Genomic DNA, 8513 nt, shown 5'->3' with positions numbered 1-8513 from the left:
TCATACAGAGTGAAGTAAGTCAGAAAGAGAAAGACAAATACTGTATGCTAACACATATATACGGAATTTAAGAAAAAAAATGTCATGAAGAACCTAGGGATAAGACAGGAATAAAGTCACAGACCTACTAGAGAATGGACTTGAGGGTATGGGGAGGGGGAAGGGTAAGCTGTGACGGGGCGAGATAGAGGCATGGACATATATACACTACTAAACGTAAGGTAGACAGCTAGTGGGAAGCAGCCGCATAGCACAGGGAGATCAGCTCGGTGCTTTGTGACCGCCTGGAGGGGTGGGATAGGGAGGGTGGGAGGGAGGGAGGGAGACGCAAGAGGGAAGAGATATGGGAACATATGTATATGTATAACTGATTCACTTTGTTATAAAGCAGAAACTAACACACCATTGTAAAGCAATTATACTCCAATAAAAAAAAAATCAGATGGCAATGCATCCTCTCTCAGCAAGGTCACTAGAATAATGCTTAAACAGTTACATCACGTCATTTTTATAAGCAAAGGTAGTTTTCCTCTACTGCCTTTGAGGTTGGCTAAAGTACTGAAAGCTTCCACCTACCTCCTCTCTCCTGAGTTATTTTCATCCTCCTTCTGTGCTACATGCACTCTCCACTCCAACCAAGAACCACACTTCAGGGTCCTCTGTAGGAACCTGCTGTTATGCTATCTGGGCTGTTTACTCCCCTGGGCCCTCCTTTAATCTGTATCATTCAAAAGCAGGCTTTACACTTACTTTTCCAGGAAACCTCTAATCACTGACCTTAACTATTCACATCTCAAGCAGACACTTCTAGAACTAACTTGTATTAATAGTGACTTGCCTATTAATTTGCTTATTTTGATTTATTCTACTCCAAATATGTTGTTTTGTTGTTTCACATGTTACATGCTAACTTCCCAAAGAACTTTCAATCTCCTTAAAATCAGATACCATGTCCTCCAGTCTTGGTTGTTTGTTTGTTTATTTTAGTTTTGGGGGTTTTTTTGGTACTCTGTTCAACCCATCTCCCCAGTCTCCAAAACAATACATTTTAAGCTATGGATTTCTATCAATTAGCAGACCATGAAATCAGATTTGTAAGCCTCCTACCAACAACTTTTACATGAAATAGAATAGTACCTCAGAGTGCCTCTTCCATGGTGAGGGCAAGGATATTTTTAAAAATCTGACACAGGGCTGTGTGTGAATGTGCATTAGACCATGATATAAAATGTATTTCTTACTAAGTTGTGATCAGAAAACCTTGAGAAATATGGCCAGAGACTGACCACATATTTATCCTAAGTGAGAAAGTTACCTTTTGCACATTTATTTGGATCCCCCTAGCCGTTGCTCCAGGGCTCCTGGCTTATTTCCCTTTGGCTTTTGATATCACCCCTGTTGGCTCCGAGCATCACTTAATGACCTCCCAGATTAGACCCTGCCTGCTCCGTGGATGGCAGGCTGACCCCTGCATGCTGCCATCCATTTAAACCCTGTGTGCCTTGGTCTCTACACTCTTCTCTCTTACGTTGCACCAGATCCAAACTTGTCTCAAGAAAAAGCCCAGAGATGATGATGGCAAAGCTCCTGATATACATAAATGCACACAGCTGGCTCTTTTAGGGAGGAGGGTCTAATATCCTCTTTCCATGTTAAAGTAACTGACTTTATTATATAATGAAAAATAAGACTGAGGAACATTTCTTGGCGCTCCCTAGGAGTAAAACTCCAATTCACAGAGGAGTAATTAAACCCATGATCTTAAAATAACAACTTAGTTAAATTTTGAAAATAGAGCAGCAAAAATTCAGCATTAAAAAATTCTAATTACTAGTTATTGTCTGAGGTGATAGTTATTATAATATGAACCCATGTCCCCTGCATCAGCAGGTGGACTCTCAACCACTGCACCACCGGGGAAGCCCAAAATACTATTTTAAAGGTCAATTAGAATGACAATTATACTGGCAGTCATACTTTTTCTTATTCTTGCTTCATACATAGAGATATAAATAGAAAATTAAAGTAAATATTCTTATAATTTTTTCAAATGTTCCCAGTGCAAATGCTTTGCTTTTAAAAATGACCTAGTAGGGAATTTCCTCCAGAATTATTTTGGTCAAAATATAGAAATTAGGTAGTGATTTGGGGGAAATTTATAGCTTTTTACATTACCATGGTAATAATTGATATTTCCACATAGTTGTATAGTCATAACTTTCCATTCACAGTTTGCTCTGGAGCCAAAAATGACTACATTGGTGCCATCAGTTGCTCTCATAACATTTAAAAAATGATAATCGTTTCCTTATCTTATTTGCTGCCATTTAGCCAATGTAGAGAAAACACATACAAATGAGGTTTCTTTTACAAAGGCAGCTATAACTTGATGAAAAACTGACAAGGGATCATTTTCCTACATATTATATGTTAAAGTACTTACAAGCTGGAATGGAAATTCCCTGGAAAAATTGAGGGATACCCTGTCTCCCCAGCATAATTATAGGAATGGTCTTACAGTCTGGTATGCAAGCCCTTCAACCTTGAAGAAAGTTCAGGAAAGAGCTACCAAGATATCCGTGGAGTTAGAAAATAAGTCCTTTAATGAAAAATACTAGCACGATTGAGAATACAATGTTGACCGATTTCTGGGATGAACAATAGTAAGAAGTGGGTGCTTCAGGGAGAAATTGGGTAGGTATGGGGGCTAAATTATTAACAGCAAACCTCTGGTGATGGTTTGAAGCTGGTGTCTGAGAGCTTCCTAGGGTTGAACTGGTCTATTAGTCACAGCTCTGCCCTGACTCAATTCTGCATTCCAGGAAAGCAGGGACTGTCTAGCATGTAGGACATGGCAAGTACTCAATAAATGTTTGTAACAGTTGGCTTTATCTCATATTCCTATTTTATTTTCCCTTCTTACCATTTTATTTATATTTTCTTTCACAGGTTTCCTTCATGGAACAAGAAGTGTTATAAGTAAATACTATATAAAGGTAAATGAAATGTTCTTGAAGAGCAAAAGGAAGAATGTAAACAGTGCCATGTGAATGAGTGTCATAAAGACTTACAAACCAAGGGGCTATAGGCTTTCAAAGGATGGAGAAGTCACATATGGATACAGAAGCCCAGTGAGGTTTCAAAGAGGTGATTTTGACACTCCTAAAAGCATAGATAGGAGTGTGAATGGCAGAGAGGATTCTGATAGATGAAGAGAGCCTACTCTTCTAATTCGTTTAATAAATTTTGCTCAAATATTTATTTACTGATTCTAAGAGAGAAGCTTAGGATACAAAATATAACAATATAACTGGTAGTATCGGCATAACGAACAGTGAACCAGGAAGTCTATCTTTTCTTTCGGCCATGAAAAGAATAATGGGAGATTCCAGTTGAGAGAGGAAAACAAATTTATCAGAATTTAGGACTAAGGATACTCCAAGCTACTATTTGAATTTTTTTAAGCAGTTGTAATGTCTATTATTCATTCTATGATTGTCTTAGTTCATTCGGGTTACTATAACAGAATATCATAGACTGGGTGGTTTATAAACACCAGAAATTTAATATTCACAGTTATAAAGGCTGGAAAGTCCAAGATCAATCAGGAGGCCAGCAGATTCAGTCTGGTGAGGGTCCACTTTCCAGTTCACAGAGGCCATGTTTTTCCTATGTCCTCAGAGAGTGGAATGAGAGAACTCTGGTCTCTTCATCCCCTTATATAAAGGGCACTAACCCATCCTTGATAACTCCACCCTGATGACCTAATCACCTGCCAAATGCCTCTAAACATCATCACACTGGGCATTAGGTTTCAACATGTGAATTTGGGGGGGTGGGGAACACAAACATTCAGTTTCTAGGAGTGATCGAAGTCAAAATGCACTACTTCTGGGCTTCCCTGGTGGCGCAGTGGTTGGGAGTCTGCCTGCCGGTGCAGGGGACACGGGTTCGTGCCCCGGTCCGGGAGGATCCCACATGCTGTGGAGCGGCTGGGCCCGTGAGCCATGGCCACTGAGCCTGCGTGTCCGGAGCCTGTGCTCCGCAACGGGAGAGGCCACAGCAGTGAGAGGCCTGCGCACCGCCAAAAAAAAAAAAAAAAAAAAAAAAAAAAGCACTACTTCCCAGGCTAACAAGTCCTACTCTTGGCCCAATAGAACCCACTAATCATTGCCTTACATCTCATGCTCACTTCTACCTGCCTGCTCTAGCCTCACCTGAGAGTAATGTCCACCTCCAGAGCATCTTCCAAGGCTGCAGGAGACTAGGTTCTCTTGTGGGAAGGGTCTCCTCAGCTTCACAGCACTATTCAAATCCTCTCATATCCCTCTTTCTCTTTAGGGAGATCTATCACATGACCCAGATGAACTCAAGAGGGTGAAGCTTCAAGGACACCCAGACCCTTTTACATCTGGACCCAAAGAATGAAGGCTTGAAATAAATTGGTCAGGGACTATCCGTTTTCACCAATGGCTGCCATCTAGGAACAAAATCCTTTTCAAGAGAGACACCACCTGCTGCTTGCCCACAAGTGTGTGGCTTTACCCCATGGCCTCCACAGGCCATCAGACAGGAATACCACACAAGCCTAAATCTTTCATTTGCATCAAGAGGGCTGGAGGAGTTTTACCACCACACTCATCTGTGGCTGGGATGCTGGACTGCTATTTTGTCTCTCAGGATCTCCTCTAGTTTCCGATGAGCACTAGAGCCCTGCCGTGTGTAAGGAGATCAGTTCACCGGAGCCCTAATTCTAACACCCAGAAAGTAACAGTCCTATTTCTCAGGACTGCATCCTGTTTCCAGGATCCCTTCCTGACATACTCTTGGCAATATCCCTCTGAATCCAAAAAGCCCTGCTTCCCAGTCTTGTCCTGACTCTTGGATAACAGAACTTGAATTCTGATGCCAGACTGCATTGGACTAAAGCAGCATTTTCCAAACTTACTGCCATAAAATGTCAGGTGCACTCATGAAAAATACAGAATCCCGAGCCCTTCTCCTAGAGGTGCTGGTTCAGGACATCCGAGGAGGGCATGACAACATATTTTTAACAAGTACCCTAGATGATCCATCCCTAGGACTTTTTGCCACTTAGGGAAAAAGTGAATTAGAGTTTGCTATACCTTCTTAGACCTAGTGATTTGGACTTTTAGTCCCTTTCTAAAGGTGAGGTCAACACTTTTGTCCCAGTTAATTCCCCCTGGTTCCAACCCCGGCCAGCTCTTAATCCAGCCCTTCTTTCTTCCACATTCCCAGCATGTCTTACAGACAGGGTCACCCAGACCATGACACTTCTTTTACCCAGAAGGACCTCCCTGACCCATGATTTTGTCACTTGCCTACAGAGAACCATCTCTACCTAAGAGTTCCTACCCCCATCTGCTGAGCCTCTTGGATTCATTCCCTTGAACAGAATTGCAGGCCCATACCAGAATGGAATTTTCTACATTCCATGGACATGGTGATTTTAATCTCTGGGCCTTCCTGAAAGGGCACCAGCTCTTTATACCCATTAGTTTCTTTTGGCCCTTATTGGCAGCTTCCTCTTTGCTGGACAGCCTATGATGTAAGCAGCCTATTTATGATCATTCTTGCTCTTCAAAACAACATATAAATATGGCATAAACCACACTGTCATGCATATGCCTATATTCCCAAATAATTTTTCCTTGTTGTCTAATGCATACAAAATTAGTCTATAGAGTTTAACCATAAACCCAGCAATTATACTAACCACTTATTTAACACCTTTATTTATGCAAGCCATTTTATAAATACAATAATATATTAAAATTTTTCTTTATATTTATTATCTCCCTGAGAATGAGCCCATACTCTCAACTTCCTTTTTTTTTTTTTTTTTTTTTTTTTTTTTTTTTGCGGAACGCGGGCCTCTCACTGTTGTGGCCTCCCCCGTTGCGGAGCACAGGCTCCGGACGTGCAGGCTCAGTGGCCATGGCTCACGGGCCCAGCCGCTCCGCAGCATGTGGGATCTTCCCGGACTGGGGCACGAACCCGTGTCCCCTGCATCGGCAGGCGGACTCCCAACCACTGTGCCACCAGGGAAGCCCCCTCAACTTCTTTCTTACTCCTACTTATCCTTCACAGCACTAGAATGCACAGATACACAGTAAGCAATCAAAAACTGACTACAACATTAACTAATCCAATAAATGAGAGGCTTAAGTTATATCACAGCTGAGTGATAGTGAGAACGTTAATCAACCGCAAAGACTAGAATGCCTGAAAATCATTTGTTAAAGGAATTTCATGTATCAACCATGAATGTCAAGGAAGAAGAAAGGTCTGCATTTTTAGCTCTTTGGGCCATCCTAGACATCCAAGAGGGCCAAATATGAATGTACTGGATAAGTGGAAAATAAAATAGAACAAACAAAAACACAACAAAACCCAGACTTCCCCTCCTACCTGAAAATAATGAATGTGAACATTGGTGGAAATCTAGAAAGTGGTGCTTTCCACATATATGTTGGCGTAGATCCAATGTGGAAGTTGATTTAGGGTTGGTAAAGCTGAGGAATACGAGGAGTTAGTTCTACTGCCCAGGAATTCTTAGATATCATGATAGCCTTCTCTGAAATGCTTCCTTTTAAATCAGTGGCATTCTGAAAAACAGAGAGCTCTAACAGAAAAAGGATGGGATTGATGGGAGTTAATGAGGGAATGGTCAGTCACTCTCTAAGCCCTTCAGAACCTCCCAAGCTCTGTGCATGATGCTTTGCTCATGCTATTTCAGTCGGACAGCAGCTTATACATGAGAAAACTGAAGCTCCTGGGAAGTGAAGTAACTTGTCCCAGGTCATCCAGTGGCAGAGTTAGGATACTAACCAAGGTTGGTCTGACTCCAGAGGTAAAGTTCTTTTCCCAACATCAAGTGACCAATTCAAGTCAACAAAAGAGCTATTGAGCGCTTGTGTCGGGACCTGTTCTGACATCAGGGGTATTGCATGGAACACAGATAAAACCCCTGCCTTCAAGGGATCTATATTCTAGGGATTCTCAAATCATCATTCAGGATATTTAAGATATCTTTAAAATGTCTGGAGAGACACTGAGAAAGGAATGATGATGCTATCTGGGTCCTAAATCAACAAGAACCCCATCCAGAGATATTCTGCCGTCATTTCTATAAGGCTCACTAGAACCAGGGCAACTTTTTTCTTTATTTCAAAATCAATGAAAGGTAGAGAAGACATACAGGCACTGAATGATATTAGAAAGGGACTAATTAATGTCTCATAAATGTTAATTTCATGATTCATCTGCAACTACTACTACTCTACAGCACCAAACTGTATTATACAGCCGTAGGTACCAGGGTCCACTTTGGTAATTATTTGTGTCATATTTAATAAAAGAAGTCATATTCCCCATTCCACACAGACACTCCATGTAGCTGCAATTGTAATTCCTATTGTGGCCTCCCTTGACCTCAAAATGTCCAAAGGCTTTGGAGAAGAGTTTAGAGTGGCCAAAACTACAAAGGAAATTAAACTTAGCAAGCCATTTCCAAGAATCTCGAAAGTTTGTTTATATTACTGAGCAATGTAGAATCATTCTTGAATATCAAACAGAAATCTTCTTTTGCATCGATATTTTTTTTTCCTTTTAAGGATAGACTAAAAATCAACTCAGGATTATTGCCTTGAGATTTGGTACCATATTGACCTAAAGATTCAGGGTAAGCATCAACCTTAAAACAATTTTGGGAAAATTTACTTTGACCTCTGTAGTATGAAGAGGTCTTGAATTGGAATGAGAAAATTAGCAATTTTGAGCATGTTCATATATTGCCAACACTTTGACCAAGGCCAATACTGCAGAAAATATTACCACCTTATTCTTGTTTATTCCAGCCCCTTCCCAAATGTCTCCTGAAGAACACTCGTAAAAGTGAGCCATCTAGGGATTGAGGGCAACTGGAGGTACCTTTATTCATTTGTAGTTTTTTTTTTTTTTTTCCAATCTAAATGCATCCTTGCCATGCAAAGGAATAATTCATAAGTTTAAATGCTTAGGTTCTTAACCTTGGTATGTATAAAAAATAAGAATTTCTCTTCTCTGCCTCACCTATACCTGCTGGTCAAGATTCTTCCAATACCCCATCCTCTCTCCAGAAATACGCAGAAATGCACACAGACTGGGGACCAAATTCATAACTATAAATGGAAATTACTGAGGGAAAAAGAAACTATGACTAAAAGGAAACATTATTTAGGAAATCATTACTGGAAAATTGCTACGCATTATTGCTAACCTTCCTTTTTTCCTAAAACGTTTAATATCATTTCCATAGGTACTCAAAGAACTTACACTCTGGCATTAAAAAGAAAAAAGAAACCTTTCATATATCTAATTATTTCCTTCCACCCATTTTTAAAAAGTATTTCTTAAAAAATAAACTTTATCTTTGAAGTAATTTAAGGCAGACAAGAAATTATAAAAATAGTAGAGTTCCCATGTACCCTTCACCCAGCTTCCCCAATAAT

The sequence above is a fragment of the Neophocaena asiaeorientalis genome, unplaced genomic scaffold (genome assembly GCF_003031525.2).
Source record: "Neophocaena asiaeorientalis asiaeorientalis breed wild unplaced genomic scaffold, Neophocaena_asiaeorientalis_V1.1 scaffold19, whole genome shotgun sequence".
NCBI classification, from domain to species: domain Eukaryota; kingdom Metazoa; phylum Chordata; class Mammalia; order Artiodactyla; family Phocoenidae; genus Neophocaena; species Neophocaena asiaeorientalis.
This window is presented reverse-complemented; position numbering follows the sequence as displayed.